Consider the following 18,964-nt stretch of genomic DNA (forward strand, 5'->3'; position numbering starts at 1 on the left):
CAATCATCTGTTTTATTTTATTCATTAATCATCTCAGTTTAAAGATTTTATTTTTATTTGAGAGAGAGAGAGCACGAGTGCAAACACAAGTGGGAGGGGCAGAAGGAGAGGGAGAAGCAGACTCCCTCCTGAGCAGGGAGCTCAATCCAGGGCTCTATCCCAGGACCCTGAGATCATGACCTGAGCTGAAGGCAGACACTTAACCAACTGAGCCACCCAGGCACCCCTAATCATTTCAGTTTAAACATTACTTGTTCCAGGAAATTCTTCTCAACTCTTTAGGTCTAGATTATCTGCCCTTTTGTGTGATGTTTTAGAACTCAACCTTGTAATATCATTTATCAGAGTCTACTGTAATGTCTCCCATACTAAACTATGAGCATCTCGGTATAAAAATTAATCATGTTCACTTTTGCATTTCCAAGAATAGCAGTGTCAGACATGTAATGGCTACTCAATAAACATTTATTGATTTTTTAAAAATTGATTGAAATAGTAGGATACCTTCAGTATTTCTCTATCCTTATACCGTGGGTTATAGAGAGATAATGTCTTCTAAATTTTTTTTCCATTTTCCTTAGATCCCAGGAGATCCAAAAATGCTTGTATTCCTCTTCCTATAACTGAAGCCATTTAATGCAGTCTTTCCTCCACTGTCTAAGATCAATCCTCAGCTTAAACCGGTTAGAGATGGAGCTGTAGGGTGATTGTAGAAAGGCAGGAGTGCAAGGACAAAAGAATCTACATTGTACTAACTATTCTCTGGTTTCCCATCAAATTATACTTCCAACTGTACTAACTTTTCCTTTCTGCTTCAATTTTTATTTTTCTTATTTTTTTATTTTTTTTAAAGATTTTATTTATTTGAGAGAGAGAATGAGAGAGAGAGATAGCACATGAGAGGGAAGAGGGTCAGAGGGAGAGGCAGACTCCCCGCGGAGCAGGGAGCCCGATGTGGGACTCGATCCCGGGACTCCAGGATCATGACCTGAGCCGAAGGCAGTCGTTTAACCAACTGAGCCACCCAGGCGCCCTCTGCTTCAATTTTTAAACACTTAGCTTCTGCCTATCCCATTTTTGAATCTGTGCATTAGCAATGACTTAGTGTCTTAGTCCCTATGGAATTGCCTTTGCCTTATTCTTGACAGCCTCTTTCCTAATGATCAGAGCTGCTTAAATATCATCTCTTCAGGGAAACTTTCTATAATTCTATTAAATAGGTTATATACTTTTTGCCATATGGTCTTATAGCACAGAATGGCATTTATTCAAAATGTTCTTATACCAATAATATTTATATAATTATGTATGTATAATTAATATTTATGTCCTTCACTTAACTGTTGGCTCTGTGAAGGCAAATATGTCTACCTGTTCACAACTCTTATTTTTAGTCAGTAGCATAGGGCCTGGCACATAGCAGGTATTCAGTAGTATACAAGTAGTGAATTAATGAACCCAGCCCTTTGGCTGGGGGCATATTTCTCTCTGACATATTTCCTAAAGGCCAGCAGTCTACTCTTCTTCCAGGTCTTAACCTCTGGATCCTCCACCCACCTATTGCTGCCTTGGACTAATCCAGGGCCTGTACTCACTGCTTGACTGAAACATAGCTTTTTGGTGCTTGGCTTTTTTCTCAGCATCTACAGTTTAGTCTCTTTCTCTACAATAATCATTTAATCTCAGATTTCAGACCCCCTCAGACTGGTTTATTCACCCACAGTCAATCTAAGTTCCACCTAGTTTTGCCCTACACCGAGTCAAATTGCTTTTGTAACTCAAGAGATATTGGATATGGTTTGAGGAAAAGTGCTCTTACTCCTCGGGTCATATTTGACATTCCTACACATCGATAAATGCCATGATGAGGCAACTTAGTTCACTCTGTTTTAAGCAAGATTTCCAAGCAGAAAGCCAGTTAAAAATGTCTCCCCCTATCAACACAAAGTAATAATAAACATGCTAATTTCTGCAGAAAGAATGAATTGACAAAACACAGATGGAGATTCCAGAAAGACAGAGGGCTTCTGCATTCTGTGTAGAAGTAAATATAGCCTTCAGAAATCAGTTGTTGAAATGCTGATATTTAAGCTTTGAAAAAGTAAGAAAAGACTAAATATGAGTGAAGATACAGTCAATAATTAGTTCATTTTAGGCATACAGTCTTGTTTTTGCAGTTAAGATTGACGTTAACTAGAACCCATTCCTCTGAACTAAGAAGTTGTAAACTCACCACCTCTTTGATCATTTGTATTTCTGCATCTAGGCTATATTCTGTCCTGTGTCTTGTAAAAATTTCCTATATGTGATATAAAGCCATACAATTATCAATTGTAAGTTTATGTTTCTTTGAAGTATAGATTACATGAAGCGTACCTTTTGATTTTATAAGCTTAAGTTTAATAAAATTACCAGGTTTTCTAGAACTTAAACTACTACTCTGGGCACTTAGTTGTATAAAGACTTATTATTGAATCTTCTCTTCATGAAAGGGATCTCCATTTTTAAAGACAGGATTGCTTCTGCAGCCTTTTGAAATAATGCCCTCAAAGAGATTTTTGACATTTAAAGTAGCTTAAATAAAAACAAATAAAGTAATCACATAACTTTTATCCATTATCTCAGAAAGATTCACCAAGCCAGCTTCTTTCTTAAGTACCTAAACAGTTCATTATTTATTTTATCTCCTCAGAGGTAGGTTGACATTTGCAATCTAATATTTCCAAAGGCTTCCATACATACAAGCATTTCTAGACAAGAGTATCTTTTTGTAAATAGATCATTATATCACTGAGACTTGCCTCAACACTCCTCATTGTATCAGCATTACAGGAGAGTATTTCTGATCATACCAAGGGTGATATAAAAGAATTTTGTGATCATAACAAAAGTATGTATGTCATGATGAGCTCACTGCTTAAAGGGATTTTGTAGTGAATGTATTTGTTAAGAATAAAACTTCTATATGAGGGGGCACCTGAGTGCCTCAGTCAGTTGAGCGTCCAACTCTGGGTTTCTGCTCAGGTCATGATCTTGAAGTTGTGAGATCAAGCCCCACGTAGGCTCAGTGGGGAATCTGCTTGAGATTCTCTCTCTCTCCCTCTCCTGTCCCTCCCCCTGCTTGCATTCTCTCTCTCTCTCTCAAATAAATAAATAAACAAACAAATAAATAAATAAATCTTTAAAAAAATAATAAAGCAGCTAAATGAGTGGCAATTTTGGTAATAAACACAGTCTATATCTCCATCCATTACTTTCTATACAAGTTTAAGTAGGTAGAATAAAAAGAAATAATAACTATATATCTGCATTGATCCCTTGTTCATCAAAAATATAAATATAAATTATTTGTTCATTTATTCATTCATTCTTTCATTTCTTTCTTTCTTTGCTAAATGTACCTGTTTCATGTTTGGTGCAGGTGTTATGCAGATTTTAATGATGATGTGATATGTGGTCACCATTAAGAGGCTTAAGTTGCAGTGGGACAAGTAACTATTCACACAATATCATATTCTGTGATTTAATGTAGTCATTTTAAATGAAGATAAAAATTGGAAGCCCATTAGAGAGGAGATTAATTTCAATTGGAAACTACATCATAGAGAACAATCTTGGATATGTAATGAAGGGAAGGATATTTTACAATAATAGTAGGTACCATTTTTTGTGTACATATTCTTTTTAATTTTTATTTATTTATTCATGAGAGACAGAGAGAGAGAGAGAGAGAGAGAGGCAGAGGGAGAAGCAGGCTCCCAAGCAGCAGGGAGCCCAATGCGGGACTCGATCCCAGGACCCCGGGATCAGGACCTGAGCCGAAGGCAGACGCCCAACCATCTGAGCCACCCAGGCGCCCTGTGTACATATTATTTTTATGGACTCTGTAAATATTGTTACTCTTGTTTCTGGTAAAAACTGGACAAGTTAAATGTACTTTTCTCATATTACAGATGAGAAGTCTGAAGAGTTAAGGTCCTTGGCCAAAGCCCAAATTATCTTAATGCCAACAGGGTCAAAGTTTGAACCCAGGTATATCTGAATCCAAAGCCTGAGTTCTAAATTACTTTGCTATATTTGACCTCCTCTAAGGAGAGATAATGAGAGGAAAAGTAATAACGTAGACAGGTATACCAAATGCCTGAAAAAAAGAAGTGGGCAGGGCTAGGATGATAGTGACTGAGATACATGTGCCCATAGGTATCTCTGTGGACACATAAATTTTATGAAAGCATCCAAGGGCAACAGCACACAGAATGAAGTCCAAGCACCTCACCATGGTTCCTATGCCCTCAGTGATCCCAGGTCCATTTTTTTTTTATTCCATTTCCTACTATCCTTTCCCTCATCAATGATAGCCCTCTTTCTTTGAGAAAGTTAAGCATCTTCCACATTTGGCTTTTAATACTAACTCCTTTCTCTCCCTTCTTCCAATCTAAGTGGCTTCCTTCTTATGATTCAAATATGACCTTCAAAGACACTTAAAAAAATTTTTTTAAGTTTATTTAAGTAATGTCTATGCGGCTTGAACTCACAACCATGAGATCAAGAGTCACATGTTCTTCTCATTGAGCCAGCCAGGCACCCCAAAGACACTTTTTATTTAGAGTTATTTAATATAAAGATCTCTTCCTCTCATAAAAACACTGTTCCCACCCATGCCTCTCGCCATGATATTCTAGTCTTAGTTTTCTACAGCGTTCATCACAACCTGAAATCACTGTGCCATGGTTTTAATGTTTATTGTCTTCTCTTGCCTAGTAGAATGTAAACTCCATGAACAAGGACATTTCTTTCTCGTCCACTACTTCAATGCCTAAATGCATAGCAGGTATTCAATAATTATTTGATAAGAAAATAAATTAATGAAATCCTGAGTCTAACATTCTCATTAATCTTGAAATCAGAGCCTCATCTGAACAGCTCATAAGCTGTCTTTATTCCTCTCCTAGGGCACTGATTATTCTCAGTCACAGTCTTCTTATGTGATATGTAAATTATCAGATTGCAGTTGCCTTCAGAGGAGGGACAACTCCTCTTTATCTACAAAACACTGGGCGTGTTACCTCTACACACTCATTTCATTGAATTCCAGCAAATAGACATAACTGAGTATACAGAATCTAGCAAGTAGCACAGAAAGTCATTTGAAATGTTCAGTTATAGCCACTAATCTATAAGGGTTCTTGGATAAGTTGCTGAAAGGACCATTTTAAGATAGAGTATTTTTGCAAATACATAAAAATAATTCAGAACTGTGAATACAAGTGCATAGATGGTAATAAAATAAACTTTCAAAGGTTAATGTCTCACAAGGAAGCAAAGAAGGAATTTTTCTTTTTTTTTAAGATTTTATTTATTTATTTATTTATTTATTTATTTATTTATTTAAGATTTTATTTATTTATCTGACAGAGAGAGACACAGCTAGAGAGGGAGCACAAGCAGGGGGAGTGGGAAAGGGAGAAACAGGCTTCCCACGGAGCAGGGAGCCTGATGCGGGGCTCGATCAAAGGATCCTGGGATCATGACCTGAGCCGAAGGCAGACGCTTAACCGACTGAGTCACCCAGGCGCCCCAAAAGAAGGAATTTTTCTTAACAGTACCCTGGTCTAAAGGAAAAATGTACTCCTAAACTCATTAATTTTAGCAGAAGATGTCACCCTAAAATATGGTACTTTGGCATAAGGATTATTTTGAGCTAAAGGCAACCAAGAAGGAGGAGATACAAGAAAAGCTTTCTATGTTCCCCCTAATTTTCTTTTTTTTTATTTTTTTTTTTAAGATTGTATTTATTTGACAGAGAGAGAGAGACACAGCGAGAGAGGGAACACAAGCAGAGGGGAGTGGGAGAGGGAGAAGCAGGCTTCCCACAGAGCAGGGAGCCCGTTGCGGGGCTCCATCACAGAACCCTGGGAACATGACCTGAGCCGAAGGCAGATGCTTAACGACTGAGCCACCCAGGCACCCCGTAATTTTAAGTAAGCTGTATGCCACACATGGGGCTTGAATGCACAATCTTGACTGAGCCAGCAAGGCACCTCTGTTCCCCCTAATTTTCTAAAAACATGGCCCAATTTTATTACAGTGTCTTCCCTGCCCTCTCCACCAAGAGGGACAGAAGTTAGTCACTAGAGAAGCCTATAGACCCTTATCAGCCAAAAGAAGTCACCAGAGAAATCTGTAACAAATCTTGCTAAAACTAGGCACTGTCTACTTAATTTTCCATATATTTGCCTTCCCACAATTTGCTGCCCCTACAAGTTCAAAGTCCATTTCCTTTGTCTTATTCTTTTGTTAAAATGTTATATAAACCCAAGCTCTAACCACTGCTTTGAATTACTCATTATTAACTGCTCCCATGTATATTTGTGATGGATGTTTTAATAAACTTCTGTTTTTCTCTTATTAATCTGTCTTTTGTTATTCTAATTTGCAGGACCTCAGTGAAAGACCCTAAGATAGGAAAAAGATTATTTTTCCTCGGTTATATCACCTCAATTTATGTACTGAATAAATATATTTGAATGGGGTAGGTTTGGGTTATCTAAACAGTTTATCTCTCTGTATATCTATCTGTCTATGAGTCCAGGGTCTGTCTCTTTACCTATGCTAAATAATGAATGTTTATAATTTTAACAATTTTAAAGTATATTTTTTCAATATATTTTTGAAGTTAACTTCTGAGTGGTTATTTCTATAATTATTATTTGTAAATTTGTGAGTAATATGTTAAAACTCCAGTGTTGTATAACCTTAACTCCTTCTAGAGAAATACTTAGAAAATACTAAATGACTCTTGACAGACAGTAAAGTATGACAAAGGTAGTTATTACCTGTTATTTTGGTCCTTTTTTATGTTAAAATCCAGTTCACTGTTTATTTTCTTTTTAGTCTTTTCTCAATTGTATTTTCATAATTTTCCTCCTTATTTGAATAGGATTTTTAAATAATCAAATAATATTTGCTACATCACATGCTTTTGGAGTCCGAGTCAGAAAATCTAAAACAAAGCCGAAGCTGTCATTTTCAAACTGTTAACCCAAGACAAATTTCTTAATTTTCAGATCCTTGTTTTCCTTGTTTGTATAAATGAAAATAGTAAGTACATTCAAAATTCATTGCAGTATTATATTAAATTGAGTGAGTGATAATATGTGAAAATGCCTATCCCAGCACTTGAGCATATAATACACGTACAAAATCATGTTTTCTCAGAAAACTAGCCAAAATGGCTATGATTTTGGCAGAAGTTGCCAATCACATTCAAACTCACCTCCATATATGTAGAGGGAGCCTGCTAAATATCTAAACTTTAGTTTACAAAGATGTGCAGAAATTTATAAAATCATCTGTCCTTTACTAAAATACACTATGTTCTTCTCTATTCCTCTTCTCTACGATACAATATGTTAAAGATAAAGGAGGTGGAAAGTTCATTCAACTATTGTAAAAATCTGTGATGTGACAAAATACCCACTAAGATGCAGTAATATGTACTTTAAAATAAGACTAAAGATTCTACTTTTAGGATGGAGTGAACACAGTCCGCCCGTTGTAATCCACTGAATGCAGCTGTTGAACTTGGAAAGAATGCAAGGGACCGCTATTTGAAGACTTTAAAAAGCAAATAATGATATGAGGCTTGAGGAACAGGAGCACTGATCAAAGTGTTATATAACCATCAGTGAATCTACCATTATTGTTCTGCTGGTATCCCCAGCCTCAATTTGATACAGCCTGAAATCTGGAAGAGATAGTACATAGAGAGAGCTAGGAAAAATCCACTAGTCTAGCTTGAAGAGCAACAAACAGATGTCCTAATGCTCAGAGAGTAAAGAAAGTCACCAGTTTTGTTTTGGTTTGTTTTTTTCTCCTTCTTTTCCTTCTCACTGTTCTTTGTGTTCTAGGACCCAAGTAGTCCCAGGAAGCAGTAACAACATGAACTACAATGGTGAGCAAGAACATACATCTCTGGAAAGGGGGTCTTCCTCACTGTCCCTGGAGCTGGGCTCCTTAAAGTATGAGGAAAATGCTGATTTACTTTTTCCTCCTTTCCATTCTCCACTACTTAGTCTCAAATGTGGGTAATGTTGCAGGAAGTGTGCAGCAGATTGGCATAAATTGAGACTCAACTTTTGTCTCAAGGACAAGAAAAAGGGAGACCCAGAAAACTGGAATATGCCTGGGCAGTGGTGCTAAGGGTTGAGCTCAGGAGACTGACCTGAAATTATTTATAAATTCACCTCTGAGCTGAATATGAATGGATCTGCATCTAAGCAGCACACATAGTATTTGAACACTGAGTACAAGATAAAACATCACTCAAATTTCAGACTTGGTGTTGAATGTGTGGAACAGATTAGAATAGCACTATGATAGTTTGAAAACTAAACCAATATTAGAATAGCAACTCAAAGCCCCTTCTTTTATTTCCCTTTTTTATTGGTTGTTTGCAAAACAAAAATATCAACATTCTCTACAGATGATAAACAAGACTTAGAGTCTTATAACATCAAAATGTGTAGACCATAATCCAAAATTACTCAGTATGTGAAGAACCGAGAAAATTTCTCCTTGAATGGGGAAAGACAGTTACCAACACTGAGATGACATGTATGTTGAAATTATTAGATGAAGACTTTTAGACTTCATTAAAATTATAAACTTCTTTTCTGCAAAACACACTGTTAAGAATGAAATAAGCCATAGAGTGGAAGAAAATGTTCACAAAATACATATTTTATAAAGAATTGGTAGCCAGAATACACAAAGAACTCTTAAAATTCAATAATAAGAAAACAAACAATTAAAATGTGGATAAAAGACCTGAACAGACATCTCACCAAAAAGATAGACAGATGGCAAATAAGCATATGAAAAGATGTTCAACATTATATGTCATTAGGGAATTGCAAATTAAAGCAGCAAAAAGATAACCACTACACACTTATTCAAATGAGGAAAATCCAAAACATTGATAACACCAAATAATGTCAAGGTTGTAGAGCAGCAGAACTCTGATTCATTGATGGTAGAAAAGCAAAATCATACAGCCACTTTGGAAGAGAGTTTGGCTGCTCTTACAGAACTAAACATACTCTTATCTTGTGATCCAACAGTCATACTTCTTGGAGTTTACACAAATGAGTTGAAAACTTATGTCCACACAAAAATCTACAAATGAACGTGAATAGCAGCTTTATTGACAATTGCTAAAACTTAGAAGTAACCAAGAGATCCTTTGATGGGTGAATAAACTGTGGTGCATCCATACAAAAGAGTATTATTCAGCAATAAAAATAAATGACTTATCAAGCCACACAAAGACATGGAGGAAACTTGAATGTGTATTAATAACTGGAAGAAACCAATATTTAAGGGCTACTGGGGGGCTTGGGTAGTGCAGTTGGTTTTGGCTTAGGTCATCATTTCAGGGTTATGAGATGGAGCCCCTTGTTGGGCCCTGTGCTCTGTATGGCATCTGCTTGAGACTCTCTCCCTCTCCCTTTGCCCCACTACCCTGTATTTGTGCTCTGTCTCTCTCTGTCAAATAAATAAATCTTAAAAAAAAGGCTACCTACTATATGATTACAACTATATGTATAACAATCTGGAGAAGGTAAAACTATGGAGATCATAAAAATCAGAAGTTGTCAGATATTTGAGGGGAGAGAGGAAAAAATGAATACATAGAACAGAGGGGATTTTTAGGGCAGTGAAACTATTCTGTATGATACTGTAATGGAGAACACATGTTATCACCTATCTGTCAAAACCCATATAATGTACCATGAGGCATACCTCATGTTATTGTGCTTTGTTTTATTGTGTTTCACTTTATTGCACTTCACAGATACTACAATATTTACAAATTGAAGGTTTATGGCAACCCTGTGTCAAGTAAGTCTATTGGCATCATTTTCCAATAGCGTGTCCTCACTTCATGTCTCTGTGTCACATTTTGGTAATTCTTGCAATATTTCAGATGTTTTCATTATTATTATATTTATTATGGTGATCTATGATCAATTACCTTTGATGTTACTGTTATAATTGTTTTGGAACCCCATGAACAGTGCCCATATAAGACAGCAAACTTAATCCATAAATGTGTGTTGTGCCTTCACCAACCAACCATGTTACCATCTCTCTCCCTCTCCTCAAGTCTTCCCTATGCCCTGAGACACAGTAATATTGAATTTGGGCCAATTAATAACCCTAAAGTGGCCTCTAAGTGTTCAAGTGAAAGGAAGAGTCACGAATCTCCCACTTTAAATCAAAAGTCAGAAATGATTAAGCTTAATGAGGAAGGTATATCAAAAGCTAAGATAGGCCAAAAGTTAGGTCTTGCACTAAATAGCTAGCCAAAGTTGTAAATGCAAAAGACAAGTTCTTGAAGGAAATTAGAAGTGCTACATCAGTGAACACATGAATAAAAAGAAAGTGAAACAACATCATTGCTATTATGCAGAAAGTTTGAATGATCTGGTTAGATCAAACCAGCCCCAACATTCACATAAGCTAAAATCTAATTCAGGGCAAGGCCCTCACTCTCTTCAATTCCGTGAAGTCTGAGATAGGTGAGGAAGCTGCAGAAGAATTTGTAGCTAGCAGAGGTTGGTTCATGAAGTTTAGGGAAAGAGGCCATCTCTGTAATATCAAAGTGCAGGGTGAGGCAGCAAATACTGATCGATGTAGAAGATGGAGCAAATTATCCAGAAGATCTAGCTAAGATCATTCACGAAGATGGCTGCATTAAACCAACAGATTTTCAATGTAGATGAAACAGACTTCTAATGGAAATAATGCCATCTACATGGACTTTCATAGCCATAGAGGAAAGTCAATGTCCTGCTTCAAAGTTTTAAAGGATAGGCTGATTATCTTGTTAGGGGCTAATACAGCTGGTGACTTTAAGTTGAAACCAATACTAATTTACCATTTTAAAAATCCTAGGGCCCTTAAGAATTGTGCTAAATCTACTCTGTCTGTGCTCAATGCCTGCATGACAGCATATCTGTTTACATCATGATTTACTGAAATTTTTAAGCCCACAATTGAGAACTACCTTTCAGAATTTTTTTAAAAGAATATTCATTTCAAAATATCACTTCTCATCAACAATGCACCTGGTCACCCAAGAGATCTGATGGATAGGTACAATGAGATCGATGAGATTCAATTTGTTTTTAATGCCTGCTAAAATAACATTCATTCTGCACTTATGGATCAAGGAGTTATTTTGACTTTCAAGTCTTAATTATTTAAGAAATATATTTCATAAGACTATAGCTGCCATAGATAGTGTTCCCTCTGATGGATCTGCACAAAGTCTATTGAAAACCTTCTGGAAAGTATTCATAATTCTAGATGCTATTAAGGACATTAGTGATTCATGGGAAGAGGTCAAAATATCAGCATTAACAGAAGTTTGGAAGAAGTTGATTCCAACCTTCATGGATGACTTAGAGGGGTTCAAGACTTCAGTGGAGGAGGTAATTGCACATGTGGTGGAAATAGCAAGAGAACTGGAATCAGATGGAGCCTGAAGATATGACTGAATTGCTGCAACCTCATAGTACAACTTTAACAGATGAGAAGTTGCTCTTTATGAACGAGCAAAGAAAATGGTTTCTCAAGATGGAAACTACTCCTGGTGAAGATGCTGTGAAGATTGTTGAAATGACAACAAAGGATTTAGAATATTAGAATATTACCTAAATTTATTTGATAAAGCACCAGCAGTCTGTGAGAGGATTGACTCCAATTTTGAATGAAGTTTTACTGTGGGTAATAATAGCAATAAGACTTATCATTCCTATCATTCTTGTGTTCACTGGAGTAGCACTTTTAATTTCCTTCAAGAACTTGTCTTTTGCATTTACAAGTTGGCTATTTGGTGCAAGAGACCTAGCTTTCAGCCTATCTTGGCTTTTAACATGCTTTTCTCATTAAGCTTAGTCATTTCCAGCTTTTTTTGAAGTGGGCGATATGTGACTCTTCCTTTCACTTGAGCACTTAGAGAACATTGTAGCATTATTAATTGCCTAATTTTGATATTGTTGTATCTCAGAAAATAGTTTCAAAGAGAGGGAGAGAAATGCTGCAAAAAAAATCTCTTGGATATTTTTAAATGATTTAAAAATCTATGGATTAAAAATAGAAGTCTTTGGGTAAATTAAAAATTATTTTTAAATGAAGAAAATTAAAAACAGTGACATCAAAATGTATAGTAATCAGACAAAGCAGTGTTTAGAGTAAACACTTTTCTTTCTTTCTTTCTTTCTTTCTTTCTTTCTTTCTTTCTTTCTTTCTTTCTTTCTTTCTTTCTACTGAAGTGTAGTTGACACATCATGTTACATTAGTTTCAGGTATACTACATGGTGTCAACAACTCTATACGTTATACTATGCTCACCACAGTGTAGCTACCATAGATCACCATACAACACTATTAGAATGCCATTGACTATATTCCCCATGCCATATCTTTCATCCCCATGATTTATTCACCACATAACTGGAAACACACCTTTTACTCTCCTTCACCCATTTTGCCTATTCTCCCACCCTGCTATCTTTTGGCAACCACTAGTTTGTTCTCTGTATTTATAGATCTGTTTCTGTTTTTGTTTGTTTGTATTTTTTAGATTCCACATATAAGTGAAATGTGATGGTACTGTCTTTCTCTGACTTATTTTACTTATTTCATTTAGCATAATACCCTCTAGGTCCATCAGTGTCACAAATGGCAAAATTCCATTATTTTATTTTATTTTTTAAGAGCAGGTTTATGTTCACAGCAAAATTGAGTGGAAGATACAGAGATTTCCCAAATACTGGCAAAAATGTGGAATAATAGGAACACTCATTCAATGCTGGTGGGAATGCAAAATGGTACAGCCATTTTTAAAGACAGTTTAGAAGTTTTTCACAAAATTTAACACACTCATCATATAATCCAGCAGTTGCACTCTTTGGTATTTACTCAAAGGAGTTGAAAACTTATGTCTCCGTTATTTCGTATAGCTGAGTAATATTCCACTGGATGGATAGGTAGGTAGATAGATAGATAGATAGATAGATAGATAGATAGATAGATAGATAGATAGATAGATAGATAGATATAGATAGATGATAGATAGATGATATATAGATAGACCCATTTATATCATATTTTATTTATCCATTCATCTATCAGTGGGCACTTGAGTTGCTTCAATATATTGGCTGTTATAAATAATGCTGCAATAAACATAGGGGTGTGTACATCTTTTTGAATTAGTGTTTTCATTTTCTATAGGTAAATACCCAGTAATGGAATTACTGGATTATATGGTATTTCTGCTTTTAATTTTTTGATGAAACTTCATACTGTTTTCCAGAGTGGCTGTACCAGTTTGCATTCCCACCAAGAGTGCACAAGGGTTCCTTTTTCTTCACATCCCCATCATACTTGTTATTTCTTGTGTTTTTAATTCTAACTGTTCTGACAGGTATAAGATGATATGTCATTGTGGTTTTGATTTGCATTTCCCTGATGATTAGTAATGTTGAGGATCTTTTCATCTGTCTATTGGCCATCTATTTGTATGTCATCTTTGGAAAAGTGCCTATTCAAGTTTTTTACCCATTTTTAATCGGCTTATTTGGAATTTTGGTGTTCAGTTGTATTAGTTGTTTATATATTATGGATATTAATACCTTATAGGACATTCTGGTAATGAATATGTATTGGAGTTATTGTGATATTATTATTGTAAGGCTTAGAATTGGAGTGTAATTCCTTCAGCTTTATTCTTTTTATTGTTTTGTATTTTGCCTTTTTATTCAGTTTTAGAATTAGCTTGTATATATCAAAAAGAAAAAGAAAAGAAAAGAAAAAAAGACAAACAACCCTGCTTGGATTTGGATTTGATTGAAATAGTGTTATAGCTCAATTTGGGGATAATTGATATCTTTGCTATATTGAATTATCCAATCCATGTACATTGCATATCTTTTTATTTATGTCTTCTTAAATCTTTATCACCATTTTGTAGTTTTGTTCACAAAGATTCCATACATGTTTTCTTGGAGTTAGATTTAGGTATTTATTTTTTAGAGCTATTGCAAGTATATATATACATACACACATATATGTACACACACATACCCACATGTACTTATACATATGAATATATATATACACACCTACCTATGTACTTATACAGTATTTATATAGTATATATAGCATGCTATATATAAATCACAATTATAAATTATATGTATGTCCTGTTTTTTTAACTTTTTTTTAAAGATTTTATTTATTTATTTGACAGAGAGAGACACAGCGAGAGAAGGAACACAAGCAGGGGGGGTGGGAGAGGGAGAAGCAGGCTTCCCACCGAGCACAGAGCCCGATGTGGGGCTCGATCCCAGGACCCTGGGATCATGACCTGAGCCAAAGGCAGACGCTTAACGACTGAGCCACCCAGGTGCCCCTATATGTATGTCTTGTTACATATATATAACTTATTTTTAGTTATATGCAAGCTAATTCTATAATTGAATGAAAAGGCAAAAGAAATAAAATAGTCAAAACAGTTTTGAAAAAGAATATAACTTAAGGATTCTTATTGCCTAATTTTTAAACTTACTGTATGTTCTGTTATTGGCCGTGTGTTATTGTAGAGAGACAGATCCATGGAACAGAAGAGAGTTTAGTAATGGATTCACACAAATATAACCAATTGATTTTTGACACCCATGTAAAGGTAATAAAGTGGAGAAAGGATAGTCTTCCAACAAATGGAATAATTCAATGTCTAAATGCCAAAAAATGGACACTAACTTCATATCTTCTTTAAAATTAATTCAAAATGGATCATAGCTCCAAATGTAAAATTATAAAGCATTTAGAAAAAAAATAGGAGAAAATCTTTGTGGCCTAAGGTTATTTATGACAAGGATTTGTTAAGTGCCTTGTTGAAATGCCAAATGACACCATTATCATTTCAGGGCAGAACTTTTCTAGATCAGTGGTTTTCAACTTGAGCAATTTTGCTCCAATTAGAGATATTTGGCAATGTCTGGAGTCATTTTCATTTGCCACAATTTGAGAGTGTTTGTGTCTTGGGGGTGAGGGTGGCAGTGCTACTGACATCTACTGGGTAGAGGCCAGGGGTACTGATGAACATCTTACAAGTCACAGGACAGCCTCCCGACAACAGTTATATAGTCCAAAATGTCAACAGTGCTGAGGTTGAGAAACCCTGTTCAGGTATTTTTTTCCTCCATATGTCAGACACTTTATTTATCTTTTTTTAAGATTTTATTTATTAGAGAGAGAGAGAACGAGCAAGGAGAGGGACAAAGGGAGAGGGAGAAGCAGGCTCCCCGCTGAGCAGGGAGCCCCATGTGGGGCTTGATCCCAGGACCCTGGAGTCATGACCTGGCCCGAAGGCAGACGCTTAACTGACTGAACCACCCAGGCGCCCTGTCAGACACTTTAAAATCATTTTCTATTTATCTAATTAATCAGAAAGAAAAAAATCTCCATATTAATATTGTTTGATAGGGTCAACTTAAACAACAAAGATAGTTTTTATACTAACAGGCATTTTCAGTCAGCATTCTAACAGGAAAAAAACAAAATGCAAAAACACCTGCTTTTCTGCAACACTTAAGCAGTTCAGCTTTTTTTTTTTTAAGATTTGTGTTATTGGAAAAAGCAGCAGCCCTAGCAGGGAATGACAGAAATTCAGGGAAATCAGGCATGCCTAATGATTCTATTCCAATTTAGCACTGGTCTCTGGTGATTTCTTTTTACGAATTCCAGAGCTCAGGCTTTTGATCTTGAGCAGAAAATCCACATGTGAGTGGCAAGACACTGTTTGCACAGCCCTAGCACATGGAACATTCCCAGTTTGGCCAGAGATCTCCCAAGCAGGAGGGGTTCCTTCACATAGAATGGCTGTAAACCCTCAAGTCCAGGGTTCATTGCATTTTTTTTCTTTGGGAAGTCTCTTGAGGACTTAAGACAATTGAAGGGCTAACCGGCTATGCTTTGCCTATAGGATGTTCAAGTTAGTTTCTTCATAGCAAAGTCACTGCTAACCACATTTTCCCTTTCAGTCTCTAAATCTATCCTCCATCTGGAGCAAAGCTGAAAAGATGCAGCCTCTGAGAGCACTATGCTCTAACTTGACTGGGAAAGAGCTAGTAGAGTATGCTAGTATAAAGGCATGGAGAATGCCAGGTGTACCCTCGATGGCAGGGATTCTCAGCCAAGGGCGATTTTGCCCCCTAGGGGACATTTATCAATATCTGCAGATATTTTTAATTGTTGCAGTTGGGGGAAAAGGTAATAACTAGCATTTAGTGGGGAAAGACGAGACATCCAACTACTAAATATCTTATAATGCATAAAGCATGCTCCCACAACAATGAATTATCTGACCCAAATTATCAGTATTGCCAAGGTTGCAAAATGCAGCTCTATATTACAAGTATTGGGTAGATTTTTCCAGTTTATGCATCTTCTAATAGTAAGTTACGTGGGCCATACCTTAGATAAAAGATTTTTTGAGATGATATCTTCAAGAATGTATTTGTTTTGCAATATCTGTCAAATCTTAAAATCTTTGAAAGTATTTATGTTACTTTGTTAATTGTCTGAATAGACTTAGTAGGAACTTTTGCAGTCTGGCTGAACTCTCCAAGTTCAAGGATCTTTGTGAGCTTGTGTTTAAGATATATCTTTCATCTTCCAGTTTCAATGCACAAATGTTGAAAATAAAATATATACCTCTTGGTTGTGATACAAATGCTTGACATTGAAACATATTGATTCTTTTAGAACACTGTTCTAGTTTTCTGCTTCATTCTTATACAATCTGGAGAGGTCACATGCTATTATGTTCCATTTACCCCTAACTAACAATGTCAAAAGAAAAAAGTCAGTATTTGGATTGTGTAGAAAAATAAAATTAATCATTGAACCGATACTACTTTAATTGAATCAAAATGCTAGAGTCATATTGTCACTTGAAACACACAAAGCTACAGCTCATATAATTTCGTCAAGCCTTTATAAGACTTATGAAACTATCCAGTGGTTTGTAGCCATTTAACTTTGCTTTGTGCCTTGGACATTGCTTTAATAGAGACTAAATCAGAAATTTATTCTTAAACAAACTTATTTTAACAACAATATAAATATTTAAGAATAATGTAATAATTTTTAAACTGTAAGTGCATAGTGAGTTTAAAAATTAGTATGATCTATAGCCAATATGAAAATGCCAGTAATGCACCAGGGTTCTTCTGTTTTAGCTTGCAAACAAGGAATCGATACCAAAGTCTTTTCAAGCTTGGAAAAATGGAGACTTGAATAATTGTCCAGTTAATTTAATAAATGTAGACAGCTGACCTAGATGAATCAGATTGTAAAGAATTCTTTTACCTCATTAACATTTTGGCATAAATTATCCAGATAATTATTCCAATTTTCCACATCACTTTGCCCATATTGAAAGAGTGTCTTTCAATTTTTCATTGTAAATGCATTTCTTCTGTCCTGTTCAAAGCCCAACAAGGTGTGTGTCCTTTATGATGCAAATCTAGCATTTCCCCATTTTGTTGATATTCCTTGAAATGCTATCATTTCTGTTTGTAAAACCTTTAACTCAGTATTGATAACTTGACCATGATGGTGCCAAGAGACCTATTTATACATTATACAATTCCAAATAGAAAACATCTCTTGGCTATTCTACTGTATTTTTTCTTCATGTACGTGTGGTTTATTTGAATTTCTGCTAAACATTTCTTTACTTTTCCTTCACTCATAGTATATTTTCCTTCAGTTGATAAAATTAGTTCATTTGCTCACCAGGATTATACCTACTTACGTGTCAATGTTATACTCAAGATGTTTCAAGCTTCTATTTTACACTGAATAAACTAGTTGATCCAATTTATCTATATCTAATCAGAAAATTCTTATCTTGAATTAATTTGAGATGAAAAAACATATTGTGGAAAATAAATATTGTAAGTGCAGCCATCATTTATATTAAATGTCACCCATTCAAGGCCAATTAGGCTGGGATAAGAAAGATATGAGAAGTTTGTAGGCTAAAACAAAAGCATTGCATAATTACTTTTATAGCTTTATTCATCCAGTGTTTATAATGTATACAAATTACAATCTCTTATCCTGCTTTAGATATTGAAATTATTTTTCATAATAGAAATAATAGAACCGAGAAACTATAGAATCCTGAATCATATTTGCTTGGTCTCACTCACCATTTGACTAATGAATCCAGCTCTTATTCATTACTATTCTCTGAAGTCTTTTGCTTCTATTTTCAGTAGTAGTGTGATTCTCCATAACTTTTTTCTTTATTCCAAATTTTCAGATTCTCCACTACTGTGATTTTTTTCATTGCAGATACCCTTAAACCAATATATTAGTTAACTGTTGTTGTACAGCCCACATTCCCTAGATTTAGCGGATTAAAAAAAAGAGTCACTTATTCTTACTCATGAGTACACAGATAAGCTGTGTTGTTCTAATCTAGGATACTTGACTTGCTTATACATCTAAGGTCTGCTGGCTGGTGTTTTATTGCCTCACTCATTACTCAGAAGATTAGCTCTCAGTAGTTGGAAATAAGATAAATTAGGCCATATGACTCTCCTTATTCTGCATATTAGCTGATCTTGTTCACATAGCAGTCTCAGAGTTCCGCAAGGAGAGCAGAAGCAAGCAAGGCTTAGAATTCATACAATATGATTTCTGTTGCACTCTGTTGGTCAACATGTATTACAAGTGCAGCCTAGATTCAAGAGACAAGAAATAAATGCTACTGCTTGATGTATGACCTATAAAGTTATATCACAAATAGTGTATGGTCATAATTTAAAAAAAAAAGATTAATTGCAACTATTTTTGTAAATGATATTCCACAGTC

At 35.4% G+C, this 18,964-nt stretch overlaps 1 long non-coding RNA gene across 3 annotated transcripts in view; it reads left to right on the forward strand.

The window, feature by feature from the left end:
- LOC113924155 overlaps positions 1-18,964 on the forward strand; it is a 311,104-nt gene that overhangs the window by 12,026 nt on the left and 280,114 nt on the right. The window contains exons 2-4 of one of the 3 annotated variants that reach the window (XR_003520552.2): positions 6,440-6,532; positions 7,068-7,101; positions 7,911-7,954. The exons of the other annotated variants lie outside the window; for them this stretch is intronic. This is a non-coding gene — a long non-coding RNA (uncharacterized LOC113924155). Of the gene's footprint in view, positions 1-6,439; positions 6,533-7,067; positions 7,102-7,910; positions 7,955-18,964 lie in introns of those variants that run through there. 3 annotated transcript variants of the gene reach the window in all.

This window comes from Zalophus californianus, chromosome 2 (assembly GCF_009762305.2).
Source record: "Zalophus californianus isolate mZalCal1 chromosome 2, mZalCal1.pri.v2, whole genome shotgun sequence".
NCBI classification, from domain to species: Eukaryota; Metazoa; Chordata; class Mammalia; order Carnivora; family Otariidae; genus Zalophus; species Zalophus californianus.